Genomic DNA, 25,841 nt, shown 5'->3' on the forward strand with positions numbered 1-25,841 from the left:
AAAAAGAATGGAAAGAAAGAAAGAATGCAGTTATGGGATGTGAAGAAAGGTCACCCCCTTGGATTTAGTGTGGTGTTTGGGAAGCATTTTGGGCAAAGGCTCAGGACTGTGGTAAGATGGTGCCATAGCTATTAACCTCGTGATTCCCTCTCTGTTCCTTTACTAGGGTGTAAACTCACCAGCTCTATGGAGAGAAGTTGTAATCTGGTTCTTTGTTGTTTTTTCCTCACAGATACTTCAGAGTTCATCTGAACTCTCACCTGTCATCTCCAAGGGAGGGATGGGGCAGACCTATGCCATCTGAAATGGGCTGTTGACGCCCCTCTGCCTCTGTAGGCACAGGGTTGTGAGTCAAACACTTGTTTTGGTAAAGCAGATCTTGTGCCATCATACCCCAGGACTCAGCTGTGCCCATAGGATAGGGCCAATGGACTTGGAACAGGACTGACCGGCTTAGGGGGCCAGTTTTCCTTTTGTCCGTTTCCCCAAAGCTGGTTTAAATTAGTACTTTATGTATGTCATTTAGTCAGCTTGTGATATTTAATAGTTAAGAGCTGTCTGTCAGGTATTATCAGTTTGTTTTTCAGCATGTAATGGACAGGGTAGCAAGCGCTAATAGGCAGCTCTCTCTGACCATTTTCAGCAGTCACCTTGCCTACTTCTCGCTGACACTGTTCTTACAGTAATTAATGTGTTGGCACATTACTGGGAGCCTTGTCAATGAATTAATCTCCATGCGGAGGGAGCAGCAGAACACAGGTTCCTCTTGTTGTCTCTGGCAAACAGGAGCTGCAGACAGGGAGGGGGCTGTGAGAAGAGCCCCTGCTCTGGGGGTGCCTGAAACTATGTGCTCTGCATATGTCTGGTTTTGTCCTTTGAGTTTTCATGTCTGATTAGAGTTTCTGAGGGGGTTATTTTGCCTGGTGAGGGAGGGCAATTTGTTATTAACTTGATGCTACAAGAGCAGAGAAGAGGTTCAGCTCCATTAGTTATGTGAAGGCATCTATGTGCAAGTATTTTGTCCAAGTAATAGAATAAAGGTGATGTCTAGGAGGATGATCAGCCCCAGGGGCTTGTTCTTGATAAATTGTAATTCATGTTTGGTCATATTCTGGGCCAGAGGCTGGACGTGAAACAATGAGGTATAACAGTGCTTCTCGGTAGGGCTCCAAACAAGAGCTTTGGTACCAGCAAGGAGCAGGCAGCCATAGGGTTAGCAGGGGAGCACTTTATTCCTCCTCCGAGGCTCAGCAGGTTGCAGGCACCCCTGTGGCCTCGCACTGCCATCCTTCTGTTCTGCATCCCTTATAATGCTTGGACACTCAGCAACTTGCATAGCTCCTGGCTCTCCGTGACCATGAGTCACTCAGCTGACCTCATGCTGCTCCCATTCTGCAGTGTTTTGGATGCTTGTTGAAGCCTCTCAGTGAACTTCACTAAGATGAAGGAGTGAGGATCTGTGAAGTTGTCTCCAATGTGAACAAAGAAGAAAACATGAAAATGAAGCATTTGTGGTTACAGATACAGAGCTCTGCCTTGAGAGTGTACTGGGATCTGAGTCTTCATTGCCTTCCTTGAGCCATCTCCTGGTATGTGCATCAGTGGATGATTATAAATCCAGTTCAATGTTCACTCTTGTGAACGTTGTATTATGTTCACAATAACGTATGTATTAGGTTATTGTATTAGAGTGTATTTTGCTTTTACATTGATAAATAAGAGCGAATGGTTTCAAATACTAACAGACGCTTCTTATTCTTTGTAAAGTTTAAATGAACCTCTAAAGCATCCAGTGCTGGTTCTGAGGTTGTGTCTCACCTAGGCAGAAGGATACTTCAACTTCTAAATTTAGGAGCTGTTCCTTGGTTAATATGCAGTACTCAGCTAATAACTTGGTTATATAATTAATGTATGAGAAGAAGGCCTGATGGTGTTGATCCCAGCACTGACTTGAAGTAACTCATGCTTTTGTTAGGAAGGAAAATGACATAATTGCTTAAGGGACAGGGCAGTCTGTGAGATCTAAGAAATGAGTACTTCCTTACAGTGCTGGGAGTGAGGTGTGGGTTTTACTGTCCTGTTTAGTACTTACTTGCTCCTTCTTTTCTACTTTCTAGTCCCAGTAAGACACAGGGTAACATCTTAAGGCTAAAGCACACCTCTGCTTTTTTGATTGCCCAAGAGACTGGAAAATGCTCTAAACAAAAGTTGAGTCCATCCACAGTTAAGAAGGGCAAGGGAAGGATAAAATCAAACTGTAGCTCTGTACTGAAGCCATAAAGTCATCAGGAGATGAGTCTGGTTATCGCCTGCTGATGGGACAGTGGCTGTCCCCAGGACTGTGCATGTTTCACATCTATTGCAGTGATAAAAACTGAAGAAGCATGGCTGGTTTTCATAAACATATATTTCCCTTTTAGGCTGAGAAGGGAATCCCCCAGGCTGTTCATTTTCTGAGATCATCCAGGTGCATCAGAGCGTTTCCAAGACAATTTGTCATTATTTCAAGGTCTGACTGCCTGTAGTAACTGAGGGCAGTGCTGCTGGGTGCTAGTCCTTTTGTGTACAGGTTTGTTTCACTCACCTCCAACCCCAAGAATCAGAGAGACTTCCACAGGGTTCCTCCATTTTCAGTGCTTTAGACTGAATTGTTTTCTATACCATTTTTTCAGCCCCACTTTTATTAACATAGAATGACACTAAAATGTCAGCTGGAGGAGCGCATGAATCCCTTTCTTACACCTAAGGACATTATTATGGTCAGTGATGCAGCTAACACACACATGTCCAGCGCAGCATAGATACGGTGCCTGTATTGCTCCGCTGAACTGCTAAACTATTTTTGGCTCACTTAAGTACTTACGAACTGCTACAATAAACTGACCAGATTTATTTTTCAGAGCTGAAAGATTTCCGTTGCCTTTTCCTTCATGTTCCAGAATCCCTAGAGGTTTGTCATCAAGCATCCTCATTTGTGACCCCCAAGGAAAAGGTGAGTGCAGCCCAATTTAATTGTTGTGTGTATTGTTGGTGTTACCCAGATGATGCAGCTGGGAAAGCTGCTTTATGGCAAGAGAGAGGCTCCCTCTGTAGTCCTGAGTGGGAGAGCTCTTTCCAGAGGAAAACAGAGCAGAGATATATCTCAGCTTTTTCCAACAGACCTTCCTACAGAGCAAGTTCTGTTTTCGTTGCTCTAATTGTCCCAAACTGCTCTCTGAAAAAGTGAAAGGGTTTTTATGACCACACCTGTTCTGCATCACCTGAGTTTTCTCACTTTAGCCACCAATGCTGTGACTTAAGTACATGGAGAAAACTCTTTGTTATCTTTTCAGTCCTTTCTGAAACCATGTCCCCTTTTTACCTTTTCTTCTCGAACCTGAGCTCACAGTGCTCTCTGAGGACATAACTACTGATTTCTCTGGTGCGTAACATGTCTGTATTTTCTGTATCCCGGCCTTTTGGCTCTGGGGCAAATGTTTAAACACCACAGATGCTTTGAGCAGATGTGTCCCAGAGTTTGATCATGCTGAGCTGATTGAAATGACCCGTGTGTTCTCAGGCTTCCTTCCCCTCACCAAATGTTAATGTTTATATCCTTTGGGGCAAATTATTCCAATCAGAACTGGAACTGATGCAATACCAATACCAGAAGCAATACCAATGCTGGTACCAGCACCAGATCTGATACCAGAACCACTAAAGGCTGGAACACCAGGCTGGCAAAATCATCTCTGTGCTGATAAAACATAAGGACTGCTTTTCCCCATTACTGATAACAGAGAATTGCCCAAACACAGAGAAAATGAAAGAAAGTAGAGTGTGACTTCACCTGCTTGAAGGACACCTGTGTTGGCTGCGTTTGGAAGCTGACATAAACATAGTAATGCCCACGGAAATCACTGAATTGTGTTTCAGACAAAATGAAACGAAATGAAGATGGAAGATTAAGTCCCTTAGTTAACCAGGGCACAATTTCACCCTAATGTACCATGACTCCGATTTGCTATGAAACCTTAGGCCACAATAGAGAAGAAAATGTTTTATTATGGTCCTTTTTTGTATTTTTAATTATTTTTCTCAAATTTTCTTGCTCTAGCTCTGAACACCTGGAAACCCAAGCAGCGTCAGCAAAGCACAGTGCAGTTCTTGTGCTCATCAGCCCATAAGAGAAGCTGACTGAAGACTGTGGTGACTGGACCACAACTGCCCCAGCGCATTTAACTTCAAGAGAGAGTCAGCTGTTGTGTCAGCATTCTGTGAGTTGTAGTATGAACTAGCTGACAGCTGTGCTCCTTGAAAGCTCACTAAGTGGGAGTAGCATGGCTGCCCAGCGCGGTGTGGGTGTCATGGTCATGTCAATTAGCCTATGACCTGTACTTATATTCCTCACTCTGGGTTGATGGTTGGACTAGATGATCTTAGAGGTCTTTTCCAGCCTTAATGATTCTATGAGTCTATTCTATGATTTTCCCATAGGTGCGTTGTTTCATTAAGAGATGTAATGAGGTGTTTCAGGAAGGGGTTTGTTTGTTTTGCCTTATCTCATGGAACTCCCTTGTTTTCTGGGCTACATTTCAATTTCAAATGTTATCAGGATGCAGCCTTGAAGGGGTGTTTCATATTAGATCTATGGGAAGAATTGAACACTACAAAATATATGTTCAGAGATGAACAGCAATCAGCTTGACAGTTGTGTTTGACCTAAAGGACTGAGCCAATCTATTCTTGGTAGTTCAGGTTTTGGGTATTATAGAAGTCCCACATAGGACAGTTTGCTGGCTCATTTTCCCGGTGTACACAGTAAGGATATGTATTTATTTTAGAAAAACACTTAGCCAGAAGGAACACAACGTGTAGTGAAAGATAAATTATGCAGATAATGTTCTGTTATGCGCACAGAGTAAAAAGTATAAGGGACATGAATTTCCCCAGGGAGATGCCTCAGAGAGGGGATGCTGGGACAAGACAAAAAAATAAAATAATATAAGGAAAAAGAGGAAGAGGAAAACAAACTGAATGTAGTTAGTTCTGGCAGATCTTGCTTAAAGGAGGAGGAAGACTGAATGAGCAAAAAATTGTACCAGGGGGCAAGTCCCTCTAAAGAAATGACTGTATATTGGTTATGTCACTTGTCAAGGTCACTGCTCTTACTCGTGAGGACAGGGCTTTGACCCTGCAGGTATTTATGGGGCTTGGACTGGGTGACTGGGAAGTGTAAAAAGCATCAGAGTGGAGAACAGCTGGCAGCTTCTCTTCCCTCTGGATTTTCACTGTGCTCTAAGGTGGGGAATGCAGAAGCTTTTTGAGTTCTGGTTTGTGCTATATGGCCCAGTGAGGTTTGACAGCATGCATTCCTGTGCACTGTGAAGTAATGCAAGATCACTGTACCAGACAAAGCAACCCCTGCTCTTCTCAGAGATGGACACAGAAGCCTTGCTGAGGGTGGAATAATAACTGTATTGAGCATCAGAATGTGGAGGGAATCTGAATGGGCAGTAATACTTCATCAGGAACAAGAAAGCAGAAGCAAGAAGTTGTTTCTCTCTTGTTCGCCTCCAGAGCTGTACCTTGCATCAGCAAGTCTCAAAGCTGGCATTTTGAATCAGTCCCTGCTGCTGCTTGCTCTGGTGCTCTGTTCCACTGTGGCACTCCTGACATTTTCGTGCTTCTCTTCACAGAATTGTGCTTAAGTGGGCAGATTAAGGGAATAAGGTAGGCTATGTGTTTTTTTTTTCTGTGTCTTGGTGGGATTCAGAGCTTGTGAGAGCTCCATAAGGTGCAAATTTGCTCCTGTGACTTGGTGCAACGCAGATTTTCCTCAGTGTGCTCAGACTTTCTGACCCAGCTTTTGCAGTCCTTGATGTGAGGTACTGAAGGGATGCAACGTTTCACAGGGCATGCTGCAACCATCAGCAGAAATGTAATTGGCTCTTCCCACGTGGCTGCCATCACAAGCTTCGTAGCAGATAGAAAATGAGAAACTAATCCTTGTGCTGGAACCACTTTGGCTCTACATTCACTGTGTTGGAGGCAACCACTTTGCTGCATGCTGACCTCCTGCATATAGCCATGGTAAGGGTCACTGCCATTCCCTGTGCTTGTCATGATGCAGCCCACATTAGGAAAAAAAGAGTAAAAAATCAGTCTTTTGGGATTGTATTTACTGATATTTCTACCATCTGTGAATTTGTCTAATCCCAACAGAAGTTATTCTCCTTGATTTGAAATGTTTCCCTGTCCCCTTTGTAATGGCTGCTGGCAAAGCTGCTGTTCTCCTGATGGATTTTGTTGGGTATAAGTTTGATAGCTCACTTACAGCAAAGGCCAGCAGTCTGTTAAGACAGTATCATCTCTGCATTTAATCCTTCTTTGCCTCCCAGCTCACATTTAATCTAAGCATTAACCGTCATTTGCAATGTTGCAAATAGCAGCTACTCTTTGCAGTATCAGGAGGAAAAAACGCCATAGGAAATAATGGATAGAAAAGGCAAGTACTGAAGATCAGCCTCTTTAGTTCTTGTTTATCAAGAAAGGATAAAATAACTGGTATTTCTTCCCCTCCTACTGGAAAATAGGCTATTCCTCTTGGGAAAATAGCCCATATGATGACGAACATCTCTCCATCATCAGCATCCTGCCTGTACACTCACAGATTTTCCTGCTTTCGTTATTTGCAAGTGAAATATCTTCAGGTTTTATTCTTGGCTTTTTCTTGCACTGTGTGTAAGTGTGTTTTCTAAAGTACTGCTAAATGACAGAAGAAAACAGCTGGTGCCCTCAGAGTAAGCCTTTAAAACCATATCCTACTCTGGCAAAGTTCTGCTTGGTCAGCAACCTACGTTGTGCATATTTCTTTCATTGTCTTGCAGATTGCAATTGCAGAGTGCCTTTGCATTTAAACAGGGTCTTTCTGTCCTAAGAGGTAGCAAGAACTACATTAGAGAGGGCATGGTAAGTCAGTGCTCTGACCTACCCTACACAGCTGGACTGGTTACGCTTGTGCAAGTTATATATTTATAACAACCCATCATGTTGTCAGATGTCACTTCAAAAGAGAGGCTACAGCTCCTACTTATATGAATATTCGATTGAAAGGCTGATTGGAAGAGACACACCAGCAGTATTGTTCTCTTTAAAAAATACAGTTCTGGGCAGCAGTGTCCACAATGGGCATTTAATAATCTATTCTGTATGGATCCTTCCTTCTGATGAGTTCTCCATGATCTTAGCTTGGATCGAAGCTTATACAAGTGTTAGAAAATCAAAAAACTTGAATACTGTCAATGCCTGTGAGGTTGCTGACTGAAAGCAATAGGATGTACTTGAGGATTTCTGCTCAAGTTCATTCCTTAAGCCTCTTTCTGCCTTTTTTTTACACACATGTAGCTAATGGGAACTCATCTAATTTCTTCATAACTACTCATTATCATTTAAGCAGTCTTTGTGCTACAGAGACCAGTTCTGTCTGGAGAAGGTACGTATGTTGTGACTTGTATTTAATTGTCAGTTCATGTGATCAAATGGTTGGGCTGAGGCTCTGCTACCAAGGCTAGGGCCATTGCTGTTTGCTCAGCTGCTTTATACTTATGGAAAGCATGGGGAAAAGTAGCTTAAATTCCGGTTTCTTTCTCCTCCCCCAAGAACCATGTTTTCATGATCAAATTTGTAACCAGAGCCCAACGTTTTCAGATTGCCTTTGATAACTTAGGAAAGCAGTGTGGTGCCAAATCTTACCTTTCCATCCTCCTCCCTTTCAACAATTTCAGTGCTGTATTATACATTAGGAGCATCATCCATTAGGATAAAAGTACCTGGGTCCCTCTTTCTGCTTAGGATATGCATATGACAGTTCCTGAACTTCAGCTATTTTTTTCTGTGAAATTCTGCTAATGAAAAGCTGTTCATACAGGATGGTTTGTCCTTTTAAATCTATGGCACAGGGATGACATTACTGTATCGCTTCCCATCTGCTGTCACTGAGGTCACTGCTCTGGCACAGAGCAGAACAGCTGCAGAGATTGAGTGATGGCTCTGCTACTGCTTCCTGGAGGGATGAAAGTGGAAATAAGCCTCAGGAAAAGGAAATTGTCAGCCACGCTGCCTGTCCTGGACATGTGAATGTGGGAAAGGTTTGGCAAGTGTCTCCATTTATTTCCTTGGAGAAAGGCAGGTTCTTTTCTTTTTGTCTGCTAAGCTACTGCTTAAATAATACTGCCTTAATGTACTTTAAATGCTGATTCTTGACCTTGTCCCATTTCAGGTGTGGGCCCCACCTCACCCCACTGTGCAAGAAGACTGTTAATGTTGAGGATTGCCTCCAGAAGCCACATCCAGAAAGTGTTTATGCTCCTTTTGCTGAGTAATGAGGGCTGTACATCCCAAACTGGGACAGTAAGGAATAACCAGCCTGCCTGGCAGCAAAGAGAAACGTCTCTGATGGTTTTCTTTGTCCAAGAGCATCTAATCATATGCTAAAATTCCTGTAATGCAGGAGAGATATGAACGCGTGGCACAAGGAGACCTCGTGACATGAGAAACAGGAGATACACGTGAGTAAATTTGGATGATGAAGGTGACTGCCCATTACCAGCTGTTCTGAGTGGAATTCTAGCACAGCAGCACGCTGGGGCCAGGAAAGAACAGTGTTTGCACAGTGCACACTGCCCACTGGATAGAGTGCTTTCTCAGGGCTGTGTCTTTACACCTTCACAATCCAAGTAAAGTGGAGAAATAAATCATTGCGCACAGTTGTCATCTTTCCCCCGGTAGCACCAGCCAAAGAGTTTAAATATAGCTAAACCACAGCATTTCCCGAGAATAAATGCTCAAATGTTCAGAATAAATTGCCAGGTCCTGGTATCACAGGAATGATTTATAAACCAATTATACTGGAAATTTTATTCTCCATTGTTGCTCTTATAGATTATGGGTCAATTGGTTATTTTACTCCTATAGGATCTCAGCCTTATTCTGCCATAAAATGTTAAAACTTGGCGTACTGGGATTGGTTCTGTCGCTCTTGCAAAACAGTTCCAGTTTGAGGCAAAACTTCTGGAATCATTCTGCCAGGGGCCAGGAAATTTTTATGTTGTTTTGTCCCTATTTGTTCCCAAGGACATCAGCAGAAATGAAGGGATCTTTCTGTTCAATCACCTTTCTCCACCTGATCTTCTCCTGCTTTCTTGTCGGACTTGGATTATGCAGATGTTTGTGGTAAAGATAAGACTGTAAACAATTGACCATTAAGCCTCTGGCATCCCTTGACAGCATCAGTCACAGGGCTGAGGGGCAGCAGCAATGAATTGTCCCTAAAGAAGTGTATCTCTACATGGTCAGCAGATGGAAATACTAGGAAGAGAAGATTAGCAGTACTGCTTCAGACCAGCAAGGACAGTACCCAGTTTCCATCTGAGGTCATAACACCTGTTAGAGAATAAGGATAGAGCAAGCATATTTTATCAGTGATGTTCTCCCGTCTCTGAGTGTTTGAGTCTGATATTTTGAAGATTCATGTGACTCTTGGTGAGCCACACCGGGTCTCTGTGGTACGGCTTATCCAATCTGTCTTTGAATATCAGTAATTGTTGCAATTAGCCACATTAGCTTTTACCTCTACACTGGAGCAAAACCTTACTTACTCTAAAGCATTTAGATGAATCATTTTTTTATTGGTGAAACTTGAACAAGGAAGAGATTTAACCCAGATGGTTAATGAGTATAGAAGAAGAAATTCAGGGGAAATCAGTTTTATGGCTATGCCCTTCAAACCTTCAATTGCTTCAGCAATGCAAATTCGTTAATACATTTTAATTCTCTTTTAATGGACTTATCCATGTCTGTATGTTTTTTATGTCTGTATAAGCCAGAAAGGGAATCCAGCCCAAGATTTGTGTATCATCTTTGTATTTTCTCCTCCTCCTGTTTGTTTGTTTGTTTGTTTGTTTTTTTGCCATAGGGAAGCTGAAGTTAAAAGAGAATAGAAATCCATTCTCAGCCACATTTCAGCCTGATGCAAGACCACAGGCAAATGGTTTTGGTATTGTGATGCTCAGCCTTTTTCATATCCTGGATGTGGTTCTTAACATCCCAAAGTTGGCAGTAGTAGGAAGTACACACTGAGCCAGATTTTTCCTCAGAACATCTGACTCTCCTCATGAATTCTCTCCCCACTTTTCAGTTCATCTAACATGAATACAACAGGCACCACAGTAATTAGGGCATCATACCATCGTACAGCGTTCACAAATCATTATGGAGCAGTTCTGTTTTCAGCATTGACAGAATGGGTAAGCAGTCAGAAAGAATAAGGTAGAGTCCTACTGGTGTGAGCTGAAGATCACTGAACTCAATATTCTCATATAACAGTTAAATGCTAAGTAAGGTACGAGTGCGTACAATCTGGAGCTTTCTTTTAGCTTTACTCTCCTTCTGGGTGAAATAGCACCCACCATAGTTTAGAAGGGCAAATTACAGGGTGGATGCCCTTCATGGCTTATTTCTCTGGCAACAAGCTTTATTATATGTGCCCTCCTCTAACTGGATGAGAAGTTTTCTAATGATTGTCTGCCTTTTATTGCTATTTACTAGTTGTAATTGTCATCTGAAATCATGAGTATTTACTGTTTTCAGTTATTTGATGCTTGACTGAAAACAAAATAGTCACTGGAGTCATTAAGGGCTTCTTGATCAATCTGTTAAATAATAAAAAGAATCAGAGCCTATATACAAAAGATGAGATTCTGCTGACCTGATTATCAGCTGGAAATGTGAGCAATTGTACCCACTAGACATCATAGTCATGCTAACAAAAGGTTTTTAGGCATATGCAAAAATGCAGATAGCCAAATGTTCTTATGTTGTGTCTCTGGAGAAATATTGCAGCTGGGCTTGGACAAGAGTCTTCTACTGATTTATACTGCGTGTCTTTTATGGATGGTTGCTCACATACATACAGTGTCAATAATTTTAGTGTAGACAATCCCATTCAGTATTTTTTCCCTGATAATGTGTTTCCTTCCAGCTGAAATACTTCAGCTTCTGGGATGAAAATTCTCTTTCAAATTAAATAGTTGACTTCATTTCCCACCCCCACCTCCCTCCCCCCCAAACATGTCTAATGGTGTGGAATGGGCAGGATGGGAAGGGGCTACAGATGGAAGAACAAGTTAGGCAGGGAGCATCAGTGGGTGACCTCCTTGGATGGCAGCTTCACTACGAGCAGCTCCAGGACAGCCTTTTCTTTGTTCCTACAGAGCAGAGGCAAAGCAACTAACTCCCTCTTTTTTTATCCTGAGGACGAATCACTTCCAAGTACATCTGGTTGAACATGAAGAATGAGAATATGAATACAGGCAATTATGATGGAGTAGAGGCCTTGTAAATTTATACTCAAGCTTACCCCCTGGTAACTCGTTCATCTGCTGTCTTGACAGGATGCATGTGAAATAGTGGGACAATAAAAGCTGTTGTAATGCTGAAAGATGCTAATAGCTGGCCTCAGGGTGAGCTGGGTTTTCAAGACAATCACAGATAATACAGATAACACAGTGGAAGCATTAGACTCAAGAGAATGAGCTCTCAAGCCTTTATCCTGTAAAATAGAGAGACATAGGCCATCTCAAAGGAGGGATGTCCTAGAGGTGTAGGTTTAACAGGATCTTATTTTTATGGAGCAGTACTTTGCAGAACTATGGGCTACCTGAATCTGCTTGCACTTATGGAAATTCACAGCAAACAAAGTCATAGACAATTGCTCCTCAGCTGGAGAAGGTCTGAGGGTGTTGGAATTGACCCCTTTGGCAGGGTGGTGCCCAGTCTGTCTGCCACATTAACCAAAAGAGAAGCTTAACAAGGAAATATGTCATGTAACTACTTTGGCAGCCTTTGAATTGTTAGAGATATTCCAGGAAAAAAAAACAAAAAAACCCACAACAAAACAACCTTCTAAAAATTCAGTATTTTGGAAACTGGGGCTATAATACAGACCTATCCCATGAAGCAGGTCAACAATGAAACTCCTTTTTTGTCTTCTTTCCATTTCTTTTCTGTACCTCACAGGGAAGACACCGCTGTAATAAGAGGACCAGCAGGGAGTAAATGTTTATAAGCCTGTGGATGTTTTCAGATATGTCTGTAGTCTGAGTTTTCATCAGCTTGGTTCTATGTGAATATGGACTCCTTTCCAAGATGATGCTTTTATGAGAAACGTTAGGAACAAACTAGAATGAATTCACTCCCAGGTACTGAGGCAAATCCACAAACATGTTTTGGATTTTGAGAGGATTTCGTTTAACCTAAATGTGCAGCAGTGTTGAAAGGAGGTTTGTTTTGCATCTCTGTATGCTGCAAGCCAAAAAAGCCCTTTCCAGACCTTACCACACAGCTGTAAAGCATAATGACCATAACAATTCTCTGCCTGAGGAAGAACAAAAGGACATCCTAAGGGAAAAGGAAGTATTTGCCCTGCAATTTAGGCACAGGACTAGAGGCAGAATGCTGGGTGAGTAAGCAAGAAACCTCGACTTTCTAAGGTAGTGTTATTTCTTGTAGCTGAGACCTGCCAATCTGACTGGGCAAGTTGGTAACACAACATATCACAGCCTTTGCAAGGGAAAAATGAAGTGCCAGACCCAAAAGTTGCACAAGAGACTACGGATGTAGAATGGTACGTGTTTTGGTCTGGGCCAATATCCTTAATGTGAGTATATTTACACATAGTACATATGTTTATTTTAGCTTTTAAGTTCTTGCCCTTCTCTCATCAACATGTATCTTACACCAAGCCACCTAAATTCATGCTGAAACAAAATGTAACTTGATGATTAATACCTACAAAATCTCAGTGATGTGGTAACGTAACCATAAAGGTTTGGGTTCCTTGGGGGAAATCCAGTCGCGCTCACTTGGTTGTCAGAATAATGAGGTCTCAATTTTTGCTGTCATGGAGTTAATGCATTTGATGCAGGTAGAATGATTATTGAGTCATGGTGACTTTGGAAGGAGACTACAAGTGAAACTTTTCAAAGATGGCTGGTTCCTGGATACGCAGATGACACATCATTATAAACTCAGTGTCTGTAAAATGTTGGCAATTTGTAATCCCATGTTATGCTTGAAGAATAGCAAACCATTCAGTGGCAAAGCCCTAAGCCCAGTCCTTTGTAAATACTCTGAATGGAACGTGCAATTCTCTGTAGCATAGGTTAAGAAAACAGTTCAGTGTGTGTATTCTTTGAATTGTTGATCCCTTTAATTGTTGATCCCCTTGGGGCTGATAAGTACATAATTAGTGACATTAACTCAAGCGTTTGTGCTCTATGTTCTTAGTGATTTTGGTTTCAGTTTTCATTGCATCTCTCGAATGAATATGGACAGAAGCAAATACTATTTGTAATGAAACACTAGAAATATTTTAGCCAGTGCAGTGGTTAGAGATGGGCTCTGGTCTCCTTATCATTTAGCTTTTTGTCCTCACTGAGGGTATTGCATCACTGTGCCAGATATATAGGACTGGCTGATTCCTGATGGTGAGTTGCTGGGAATGAATGTTGTTACTTTGAAGGAGGATGGGCAAAGCAATGACAGAACTGGAGAAATTTGAGTATGCTTAGTATTGAAGTTTCAGATAAGGGGAAGAGTTTGTGCTTCGGGAAATTCACTCAGTGTTCCTTGTGCTTCAGCTCACCCAGGGGGAAACTTAAGCAAGAAGTAGCAGTCACACTGAGAAACAGATGTCCTTCACTTGCCCTGCTCTAAAAGCTGGCAATGAACTCAGACTGATGTGTGAGAGTAGCTAATGGGTGGTGGACAATTGCTTTCAAGATGGTTGAGCCCACAGTGTTTCTATGGTGTTTAGTCCCAAGTGTTCTCTTCCTACCAACAAGCAAAGTGAGAGTTAGTGCTGCCATGTTCTGCCACCTGAGGAAGGAGGCATTAAAGGTTGGGTCAGTTACTGGACTTTGGGATCTTAGTGGTCTTTTCAAACGCTAATGATGGTTATGATTCTGAACGTTATGATTCTACTATAGGTGTCTTTGGCTGTGTGAGGTAGCTACTCTTGTCAAAGTAATCTGACTGCTCAGGTGGTCTGATTCAGTTTTCTACTTTTGAATAAGATGAATCATGGTTTAGAAGCATCCCTTTCTCTCCACCATAGTCTGTGTCTAGAGCAGATGAAGTTGTCTGAATTGTAGCCATCTGTGTCCAGTGAGTTGGATCTGGCCACGTATGAATGGGAGTACGTGTGCCTGTGTAAATCCCAGTTTGAGCATTGCTTCCTCTTTCAGCACAACCTGCCTGTAGAGCCATTTCTACACTCCCAGCAGACTAATTATTACAAAAATTCTCTGTCATTGCTTTGCAACGGACCATAGCTTAACTAATTTAAAAATGCAAATGAATGCTAAATTGCACTTGAATCTGAACTGTCTCCTTCTCCCTCTCCTTTTATTCGTGCTGCTCTGGGAAAAGGAAGGTAGAGCAGACAATAAATGCTGGTGGTGGAAATCAATCTTTCAAATTTGAGGTAATTTTGAATTTGGTCCTGCTGCCAGTAATAGTGACATCATCAGAGCTGCTCGATTGATCCATGATTTGAGGAGAAACTGCTTGGACTTGATCCTCCCTTTGTCCTTCCACAGAGAAGCAAATGCTGCAGGGTTCAGCTCTTTCACTGGGACCTGTCATACTGAAGAGCACTCACATGTTAGGAAGAATGTAAGCAAATGCATGAACTGAAACACAGCCTGTTCTAGTGCCTCTGTCCTAAGGTGTCAAATTATGGCTTAGTTTTGTAGTCATAGTTATGTATCTGAGGAGGACGTGAACAACATCTAGCAAAGCGATTTGTGGTCTTTAGCTGCTGGATGGCATAGCTAACAGTAATAACCATTCGTGGGCAGTCTTGTTGCTTTCCTAATGCCAGCACTGCACTGCAACATTGGCACTGAGATAAAATGCTCAGGAATGGGGCTCCTGGGGATTCAGAGAGTAACTGATGGACTCCAGGATAGATTTTGGGACTGCTTCCACATGTGGACAGCATGGAGCATGTGGGCATGGCAATCCGGACTGCTTAGCACTCTCTTAATCACAGACTGTCATGTAATACCGCTGAATTAGGTACTCAAGGGAGAAGACCTGAACCAGAACTCCTTTGTGTTTCAGGGCTGGGGATAATAGACTTTTTTGGGGGTTCATCTTCAGCTCATATGTTGCTGACATCTTGCTGAGAGAAACATAGCAAATAGCAAGAATCATCCCAGAGGACATTTGTTGGCAGCTGTATCTACACAGCTACACTGGTGTTCACAAAGCATTTTTCCTATTTTGCAAATTGATTCAGAGATGAAATTTCATGAGTGTTTGTTGACACTCGCATATAGCAGACAGATTTCTAAATGGGCTCTGCATAGATGATTGAAAAATAAACCCCCATCCCTGCTGCATCCATCAGACTTGTACAATCCCACGGTGTTCTCTGGGCTGACATGGAGGAGGTAACTGTGAGATTCTCTGTTCCCCTAAAGCAGATGCTCCCCTGTCAGATCCCAGCCCAGCACGGTTCTGGGACCAGATTTCTGGTTTTCAATTAAGATTCAAACATCACAATGATAGAGTCCTCCTAATCCTTCTACAAAGGTGTGTGTGGTTAATCAAACTGCAGTGCCGCGGGCTCCGGGTGGCTTTGTTTAACATCAGCTTAGTCATAAATCTCTGGGGAACATGTTCACCTGCTCAGCATGTGCAATGTGCTTGCAGCATTCACAGAGGGACAAGGCTGCTCCTGGTTGGGTTGTAAGGCAGATGCACCAGCTGTGCTGCCTAGCAGAGCCTTTTAATAGCTGCTGGGAAGAAGAGGAGCCTTTGGCCTTCCTTTTGTACAGATGAACATATGCCCATCAGAGAGTTGGGGAGTGATTTATTAAAAACTAGAATCTGTCAAGCAACAGGCTGAGGAAAAGCCACCAGGTTTTTGTAAGCTGACCAGTTTTAAGATTCTTCAGTAAGTGTCTATTGAAGCCTTCAGGAGTTTCGTGGTGATTAAGTCCAAGAGAACAAGGTGAAGGTTTGGCCATGGGAATTTTCCCACTTTCTCTGGCCTTGTGCACCAGTGGAAAGTGACAGAGGAATGGTTATCCAGGCTGGAGAAGTCCTGCTTGCATTATAAGAGATGCTTTCCTAGAATCCTTTATAGACAGAGAGGGCAATGTTAATTTTGGACACAGATGCAAGGCCAAATCCTGGTTTGGTGACACTGATGTAAATCTGAAATTAATTATTATTTTCAATTCAAAGCAAGCTGTAAGCAGTAATAATGGGAGCAGGAACGAACCAAATGTTGACTTACGGATGAAGGGAAAAATGCATCCTTGCAGTATGCGAAAGAAAAACTGATATGCTACCCCAGTCCCTCTGTGTATGGCTCGGGTGTGTGTTTGCACTCATCTGTCTCCATGAGTCACAATAACTATTCACCACATGCACAGCTCTGGTATGGTTGTAGATGGTAACCCATCAACATGCACTGAATCTATCACTTAAGCATAAGAGCTTAACTCCCTTATGCCTCAGAGTGTGTTTCAGGGGGTAAGGCTGAAATGAAATCCCCTCTGTGTCCGTGTGTCAGAATACACACGCACACACATATATATTTCTGTATTCTCGTATTACCTCAGAGTGTTTCTTGTGTGATTCAGGGCCATTAGGCACAAAAGCAGTGTTGAAGATTAATTTCATTTAATTCTGGCAATAAAGAGCATTGCAGGCACAAGAGGTTTGCCATTAGTGTTGGAGGACATTAAGTATTTGGGTGTTTTTTTTTTTTCATTGGAAGATAATAATGTTCTGGTGTAAATGTTTTATAATGATCTCATGAATTATTCACACTGAACTTGATAACCTGATGTTTTATGGGATATGGTCTCTAGAGTACAAGGGGCAGGGAATTTTAAAACAAATAAATAAGAAAATAGGCCCCAGCTGCAACAACCAGAAAGCACTGAGACCTCTGGTTTGTTTTCTGTCTGCACTGAAGGGTGGTTTCATTCTTTCAGTTATATTTTTGTGATGATGAGCCACAGAACGTAAGTGCATGAGGTTATTTTCTATATATATGAAGGAAAAGAGAAAGAAATCAACCACTTTTCACTGTTTGTTTAATCTGGAAGTGGTGCTTGTATTACTCCACCTATTGTTATGGAGCTCAGGGGTTCTGTTATTGTTGATAACATTTCCATTTGTTGAAGCATTAGTGCAAACCAGTGTCGATTATTCTTTATGCATACTTCTGTGCCTTTTTCCTTCCTTCCCATTCCCTTCTCTTGATTTTCCATTCTTTCATCCTCACTCTCATTCTCTTACTTCATTCCTTTTCCTTTTTTTTCCTATTTTCTTTTCAGTTTTGGTTCTTTTGGGGTTGGTTTTTTCCTCCTTCTTTGAGCCTTTTTCATTTCTTTTCATCTTTCAGCATTTTCTTCTGTCTACAATTTCCTCTTTGTTTTCTCTATTGCTAACAGGGTTTTAATATTTGCTGAAGCCCACGGGCCTTAACCTAAATAAGCTGCAGAAAGAGTCAGACCCAGAGAAGAGTTGCTGTGATTTAATTAAACTTGGTGACATCTGGAAGAAAAATGCTGAAGCTGACACCCAGGCATTCGATCTGAATGTCTATCAGCCTTTGATATCCCAAATGCACTAGAAGCAAATGCAGTAACTGCATTGACACACCCCAGAGAAAAATGGCAGAACATACACAGCAAAGATACAGAGAAGAGTCCATAGTGACAATGAGAGCAATGTCTCCACTATGGAGAACAAAAGCCTATTGCAGACTTCAAGTTCTTCTCTCTGTGGGCAGTGGAAAGGGTGAGATATTGCATTTGGGATGGCTATCCTGGGTCATCTGAGCTGGGTGAAAGAGGAAATTTGGAGGGCAGTTTGGAAGAGTGGCTGGTGAGATGTGAGCCATCATAGGCAGATGAATTCATAGGCAGGACTGTTTATAGAATGACTTTGAAAGAACGGTCCAACCAACTTCATGCATTTATGTAAATCTGTGCTACAAAGTGAAGAGCAGAAGAAAGCTAAAATTTGCATGGGCTGTTTTTCTGCTCTTTCCCAACTTTATTTTATTTATTAAACCACTCTGAATTACACCTTCCAAAGGACATTTTTCTCCTTGTTGTTTATTATACCTCCATCAGCCTTGAAATGGGAGCTGCAGGCAGCTTGATAAATGGATTGAAAAGCTGCTTCTGCCAGAATTAAACAAACGAACAGAACCCCAATATCCATAAAACCTTCTGTTTTAGAAATGCTAAAACAAGCACTATTTCCCTCTGAGCTGCACTGAAGAATGATGTGCCCATATCCCTCACTGTTATAGGGCTTTTTCACTTGGTTGTGTTCAGAGCAGAAGTTCATGCCTGCATCATGGACTCAGCCTGTAGCAATGGGAACATAAGCAGCTGGACTACATATGGGGAAGAGTGAGACAGTTCTAGGAAGGCTGAGCAAGTCTTGACTTTGACTCTGAAATGCACCAGGAAATCAATGGAGCAAATCAGACAAGACATGAAAGACTGGGTCCTGCTTCCATCATGTTCCACCATTGGATTGGCCTGGTAACAAGCTACGACTTCATCTACTTTGGTATGTTGGTAAAGGTAAGTGTTCCAGTCCTATGTGTGAAGCTACAAAATGTTAACAGGCAAATGAATTTGTAATGGACAATCAGTTGCAAATCATTCCAAACACAAAGTGAAGGCCTGTTTCACTTTCTTTTATAAACAGCAATGATATTGAAACAAAGGATAAGGGGGAAAAAGCCAAACAAAACAAAGAAACAGGATGTGGGAGTCGCCTTGGCCCGAGCTCATTGGTGTGTAATTTGCCCATATCCTGTTGAACGCAGTGTACCCTACTCTCCTAACACAGAGTCCAGTATGCAGCAAGAGGGCACACTGAAGGGGTGACTCAAAGATGTCTGGTATGGAAATGGATGCTGTCAAGGCACCAATTGTATCTCTGTTCCTACCCATTTCTTGCTTTACTTCTGACTGTGTCATAGCGCAGTTGCAAAGTCTCAGGTTGCTTAGGATTGCATCTTCCAAGTAATCATTCCAGTCTGGATTTATCACCAAATTATGGAGAGCCAACATTACTGCATTATTGCAGAGATTCACTCTGTCTCTCTCTATTTTTTTTCTCCATCTACTCCAATTCCTCTTAAGGGCATTTTAGACCTTAGAAAGTCATTTGCTGTTCCTTGAGGTGTGAAGGATGGACAGGCTGAGGATGCCTTTTTGTTACTGAGAAGATGTGGCATGTACAAGGCCATGCCGATGGCAATATTGATGGGAATAGGAGGCAGGAGAACAGAAAATGCCTTGACCCTTGTGATTCTCCGGGTATTTGGAATGCATAATTGCTGCTTGTTTAACACCAAAGGATAACTGATCATTCAGAGAGGAGGAAGCCACTGGTGGGAATCGATATTCCTATTGCTGTGCTAGAAAAACAGCAAAAAAGAATGGCTCTTTACCTCTCACAGCAAAGCAGGCAGAATATATGCCTACGGCTTCTTGTGATTGTTCTCTTCAGAGCCCACAGAGGGTTTCTTCAGTGCTGACTCTCACTGCAGTCGTGAGCTGCAGTGAGTGCGTGTGGATGATGTGCGTCCTTCCTTCCAGATGTGGGCTGACTGAAGGCAAGGCAGGACAACTCTGCTTGTTTCAGAGAGGAAAAGTAAGTCACCATGAAGGTAAAACATGGAGAAACTGAGCTGCAGACAGACTGGTGGAACAGTGACCAGAGGAAATAACAATTGAGCACTCCTATGTCTGTTTTCTGTGTAGGCCATGTTGATCTGCAGTTTTTTTGTAAATCAATGAGTTAGGAAGAGCTGATTTCAGTTGGTAGAGACAAAGCTGACTTTGCAGTGGTACTCATGAGATTCTGGAGTAAAAGCATAGATTCTTTTGGGCGAAAAACACATTTTCTCAAAGTTTTTAGCTGAAGGAGTTTGTTCTCCATGGAATGTTTTTAGAGCTCTTGGATCCTCTCACAGGGTGGGAGGAGATGACTGGAAAGTCAAGACACTGATTTTCAGTATAAAAACCTTAATTATTGACTCTGGAAAGGAACATGGCTCTTAAATGTGTATGTCTGGACCTATGCTTGTGCTAATCCTGCATCAGTATCCTGATCTCTCATCCACAACATGCAATCTGTATGTAATTATGATGCTATGGTCCTGTGAAACAAAACTGGAAGACCGAGAACAGCCCTGAAAATGGTGCATTTTTCAGGTCAACTTGGATGAACAGACCATGGAATGAGGGGAGTATAAGTGCTAAGCCTGACTGGCCAGCTGTGGTGCCGTGGCACAAGTTGGCTTGGATCTGAGGAGCACCCTGGGTCTGCGTGAGCTGCTCTGGTGGGGCACACTGTGCACCCCACATGCAGGCTTAGGGTCTGGGTTGGTAGAACTTAAACGCAGCATCCCATTGCCTCACTCCCCACACAGGATCTTGTAGCACAAGGCTGACCTCCAGTGGGCTCTTACCAGAGTAGCTGGCCTGTAAATCTGGGGATGGTGTCTGCAAACACCCTTTAGAGGCTGCATGTGTAGATGTCAGAGCAGAAATCCGCTCCTTGCCTTTTTCAGACCCTTTTGGCCTAAAGATGGAGCTTAGCAGCACTCTCCTGCTGATAAATGGAACCGTAGCTGCACCGAGGTAGATAATTTTAACCACAGTTGCACTGCAGTAGATAACTCTGAAAAATGTCTTTGAAATCAGGGAGAAAATACCTGACAAATGTCCCTTCTCCCTGAAAAGCAAAGGGGAGCTTTGGTGAGCAGTAAACCACAGTGGTGCAGCCTTACCTGCTATAAAGTGGGAATATCATCCAGTGCTGCAGCCTCTTCCCGATTTCCTGAGAAAAAAACTTGTTATTGCATTTTATAAAGATGTCTGTTGTGGAGCTCAGTGGTTGTGATGAACTTTGGATGCTAAATGGGTGGATGGAATGCCTCGCTTGAGCAATTGGGAGAGGTCTCTGAAGAGATCAGGGCAAGAACAGTCCCAGATGAGCTGCCTTTCCCAGAGCCTATTCAGCATAGGCTAAGGCCTTCAACTGCTGTTAACTGGAAGAATGCCTTACAAGGGCCCCCTGCTGGTTTTTAGAAATATGAAATCTGTGGGTAAATAAGTTAATTTGGAGTTGCACATGGGCAAAGATAATGAGCCAGAAATAACAAAGGAAGAATAAGGAGAGGAAGATATTGCAGAGAAGCGAATCTATTTCACTAAATCCCCTAAAAAGTCAAATAAATCATTTGAGGAGGTGGGTGGCTGAGAGATGGGCAGGCAGAGCTCTCGCCTGGAAATGATATCTATATCATTCACAAAATCATGAATCTCAGTGGTTGGAAGAGATCTCAAGAGCTCATTGAGTCCAACCCCACTGCTAAAGAAAGTACCCTGCAACAGGTTGCATGGGTAGGTGTTGAACTGGGTCTTGTGTGTCTCCATACAAGGAGACTTCACAACTTCCCTGGCAGCCTGTTCCATTGCTGCTGTCACTCTGACGATAAAGAAGCTATGTGTTCAAATTTAGGCCATTACTATATTACATTGGTCCATCCCACCTCCCTTTATATATTTGTAAATATTTATCAGATCCCCCCTCAGTCTTTTCCTCTGGTTGAACAGACCCAGGTTACTCAGCCATTCTTCATACTAGTGGAGATACTCCAGGCCCTTAATCATCTTTGTGCCCCTCCATTGTGCTCTTTCTAGGAGATCTCTGTCTTTTTTTGAACTGGGTAGCCCAGAACTGGATATAGTAGTCCAAATGCAGCCTCACCAGGGTGGAGTAGAGGGGGAGGATCACCTGCCTTGATCTGCTGGCCACACCACCCCTAATGCATCTCAGGATACCACTGGCCTTCTTGGCTACAAGGCCACACTGCTGACTCAGGGCCAACTTGCTGTCCACCAGGACACCCAGGGCCATCTCCATAGAGATCCTCTCCAGCAGGTCATCCCCGAACCTGTACTGATGCATGTGATTCTTCCTCCCCAGATGCAAGATTACACTTGCAAAAAGGAGGAGGAACATGATTTCTTGTGCAGGTGACAGTTTTGGCCAGAACAATTCAGTGGCAGAGCTGTGGCTTTGGGATTAGCACAGTGTTGTCCTATGCCTGAATTGCCCCTGGCCTGGGAGACCCTCTGTGATGCTTTAAGCCTCCACTGGAAAGTGCTCAGAGACCTGTAAATAAGGACTGAATAGCATCATGTCTCACTTATCAAAAATCAGTTAACATCCTCTCTTGAAACACAAAGCTTTTCCATTCCCCACTATTTGACCCTGGTGAGAAGTCCCATTGGAGTCGAGCTCCAGGGCTAAGACTTGAAACTATTTCCCCTTGGCTTTCAGAAATGGTATGAAAAGCAGCACATTCAAGCCAGAAAGAGGACAGAAAAGAGGACTGCAGAAGGGTCCAGAATACTTAACAGTCAGCAAAGCGTAAGTAAATAGACAAGTTATGATCAATGAGTTTGTTTGAATTTGACAGATCTTTCCTACAAACACGGGGGAGGGAAGGGGAGTGAAACGTTCCCTGCCAGTGTGAGCTATAATAAGGGACCTGCTGTTTTCTGATTCTCACTCTCTGTGAAAATTGAAAAGGTTAGCCAGGTAATTGAAATCGGGACTGGAATACAAATACAGTGTGAAAACCCTACAGCTGGAGGAAAGGAGTTGATCCTTGATGGAATTTCTTAGTGGCAAAAAGATGGGGGGAGGATTGGGCAATATTCCTGTTCCCATGGGAGGGAAGGGAGGAGAAGAAAAGAGATCTGAAGTGATTAGATGGAAACTAGCACTTATACAAATGCTCCTTATGGTTACCCTGTAAAAAAAACAGCAAGCCAAGGCTGGCTCATGGATGGCACTCACTGTTGCCTCTTGGAGTAGCATAACAGTTTTACTGGGATTTTTTGGGCTGTATGTTGGACCCAACTTAGGGACTGTTGCTATGTGCACAACTCAGCCCCTCATGTTGGGGTTTTGTATGTAAAGAAACAAGATGTGACTGGATCAACATCAACTGCCTATTCATCATTGCTCTATGTAGGGACTCAGGTTTGCATTGCTTTAGGCTAAGAGCAGGGAGGTAGATGGTTACTATGAAGCACCCCAGTGTGTGTTGTTTTATGTGACTGTATTGCAGTGCAGGAACCTGACACTGATGCTGTAATGTAAACCTGTGTTTCTGTACGTGTGGTCTGTTTTTCTGCAGGAACAGGTAACTAGATCTGGGAGGAAATGTTGCAGGTCTCTGGGGAAGCTGAGTTATGTCGTATTAGCCAAGTCCATCCACACTCAAGGAAACCCTCTGCCTATATTATTTCCCTAGCACCAAGCCAACTAACAGAAACTGTAAGTTTGTATGCATTTAAATAAACAATAACCATATCTCCAGGTGCCTGTGTTGGTGTTTTATTTCCTTCCTCACAGAAAGGCTGTGGATTGCTTCTGTTTCCCAGAATCACGATGTTCTTCTGAGGTTTTGCTGCAGTTGCTCAGCACTGCCCAGCTCAGCTGCACTGCAGTCAACAGCATGCTGACAAACCTTCCCTTTGGAGCCTGTCCATGGAGTTTGGGTAGCTACTGAGTGTGTTCGCTGGCAGGTCAGATATCCTTCCCACCCTTGCTTGTGCCTATAAAAGTAAGGGAAGGGATATGCTACCTTGGGAGTGGGACTGGCTTCTTCTGAAGCACTGGCTATTTGTTGATACTCAAAAAACCCTGCAGTCATACCATTAGAGCAGAACAAAGCCTGCAGATAGGGTTCTTTCCCACACAGAGAGGGTAAACACAGCAGATGGATGGACCTAGCTCTTCAGAAGTCCCCAGCTTAGGAGTGTATCCCAGAGGCACCAGCCCCAGATGGTAGGTGAGCCCCTAGGGATGCCGTTCTCTTCTTCCCAGTGTTTTGCCATGACTTTGCTGTTAGCCATTTGCTTCGCTCATATGAAGCACGATGAGCTTAGTGAGTCATTTCTAAGGGAATCTCTTGTGTTATAAAGAAACAGTACAAACTGGGAGGGTTTGACAAACACATTTGCTCTGCAGCCTCTGATATAAAGAACATACAGCGTTCCAAGATTACCTGTCCTTGTACCTGACCAGGTAAGTTTCTGAAACAGGTCAGATGGATTGATTTTTAACACAGTTTTTTCCTCTTGGCTGTAAGGGCAATTCAGGGTTCCTCTGATGGACCTCTTTGTGTAGTAATTCTGAGATTAAGTCTCTTTTAGAAATCCTATTTCTAGCCAAAAAAAAGAAGAAGCAAACAGAAGCCTGTTCCTCTGGGAAGGAGCTTTACTGCATCTCACAGCATAATATAAACTGAAGAGGAATGAGAAAATAGAGTTATTTGAACTGTTATAACAATGGCTTCAGTGTTTCATTAATGAATTAGCTATACCAGTGGGAAGCAAATTATTTCAACAGCTCTCTTACTCCTAAAAAATCCCGTCTTTAAAAATTAAGTAGATTTAAGATAATTTCCCCTTAAAAAGACTGCCTGCAACTTTCCAGTGCTCTAGGCAGAAACAGCCTTCTGCTTCTGGTGGCAAATGGGCCAAACTCTCTCTGTATCTGACTAGCCAAAATGTGACCTCAAAGGGAATAAAACGATCCCTGCCTTTTTGCATGAAAGCCTTTACAGTGAATGTTCAGCCCTAACAACCCCAAACATGTTTACTTTCCTGGACAGTGAAATCTGCAATGCCCAAACAGGGTAATTCTCTGCACATTCTCTTCCCAGCCTCTTTTATCTCCCAACTGAAGGGCTTTTCCCATCATTGCATCTGCCTGGAATTAATGCTAAAACCAAATTTTTATCCTGGTAGGAGTGACAGGTTGTTTCATTTCTTGTCCTTTCCTATTATTCGTCCTTAGTTTACTGCAGGAAACAAACCTCCGTATTATCCTGTTTTTGTCACCATGATTTTCCCTAACTTAATTTACATTTGACTGGGGAATGCTACAGCCCAACAATTTGCTGTGCATTTGCCGGTTAGAACAAGAAATCTCAGTGGATGAAAACCCAGTGAGTGTCTTAATAGGCAGCAGAGAAAATGAAGCAAATTATTGTAGAGAAGCCGATAGGGGAGAGCAAACCTGACTGTCACACAGCCTGGGAAGCAGCACTTTTCACTCTGGGACCTGGCTATGACAACCATGCTGTCTGATTTTTAACCTTCTTCACCAAAGAAGCAGAGCACTTTGGATGCTGCAATCCACCCTGGGATTTGTGCTGTACTTTCATGCATATAAACCAGCTGAAATCGTTTGCATTTATTTTATTTTTAATAAGAATTACTGTGATTGATAGTAAGTCCTAAGTGTCCTGCGTGGTGCTGGCTGAGCCACCAGGAAATGTTCATCTTTTGCCCCTCATGTGAAATTAAAGGTACAAGCACCACTGGAGGATGGACCAGACATCATAAGAGAGATGTCAGTAAGTTTATTTTCATTTTACACACAGATGCACATAACCAATTCTGCAGCTGAAGTCTATGTTTAATTTTACTGACAAGCCACAGTTTACACATTGAAAACACCGTAGTTTCCAAAACCTCTTCATATAAACTCAGTAGAGTTGTCCACTTGGCTGTCAAGATTTTTTTTTTCAGTATCAATCTTGGAGCTGGGCTTGGGTATCACTTTACAACATGGGCAATTCTTCTGTCCTTCAAGCACTTCCTTATAACACGTTGCAAACCGTGCTTTGCTCACAGTGCTGGAGCATTGCCCCACAT

The 25,841-nt window shown here is 42.7% G+C and overlaps 2 long non-coding RNA genes across 3 annotated transcripts in view; both read left to right on the top strand.

Moving 5' to 3' along the window:
- LOC107320235 (uncharacterized) overlaps positions 1-4,256 on the top strand; it is a 107,997-nt gene extending 103,741 nt beyond the window's left edge. For both annotated transcript variants that reach the window (XR_014935612.1, XR_014935613.1), the window contains 4 exons: positions 233-1,589; positions 2,421-2,569; positions 2,940-2,992; positions 4,097-4,256. This is a non-coding gene — a long non-coding RNA (uncharacterized LOC107320235). The remainder of the gene's footprint in view (positions 1-232; positions 1,590-2,420; positions 2,570-2,939; positions 2,993-4,096) is intronic.
- A 4,159-nt stretch (positions 4,257-8,415) lies between these two features.
- On the top strand, positions 8,416-23,491 carry LOC146757914 (uncharacterized). Its single transcript, XR_014935615.1, has 5 exons — positions 8,416-8,549; positions 17,517-17,865; positions 18,386-18,665; positions 22,447-22,536; positions 23,312-23,491. It is a non-coding gene; the product is annotated as an uncharacterized LOC146757914 (long non-coding RNA).
- The last annotated feature ends 2,350 nt before the right edge of the window (positions 23,492-25,841 follow it).

The sequence above is a fragment of the Coturnix japonica genome, chromosome 18, assembly GCF_054131305.1.
Source record: "Coturnix japonica strain WE chromosome 18, WE-NBRP24, whole genome shotgun sequence".
NCBI lineage: Eukaryota > Metazoa > Chordata > Aves > Galliformes > Phasianidae > Coturnix > Coturnix japonica.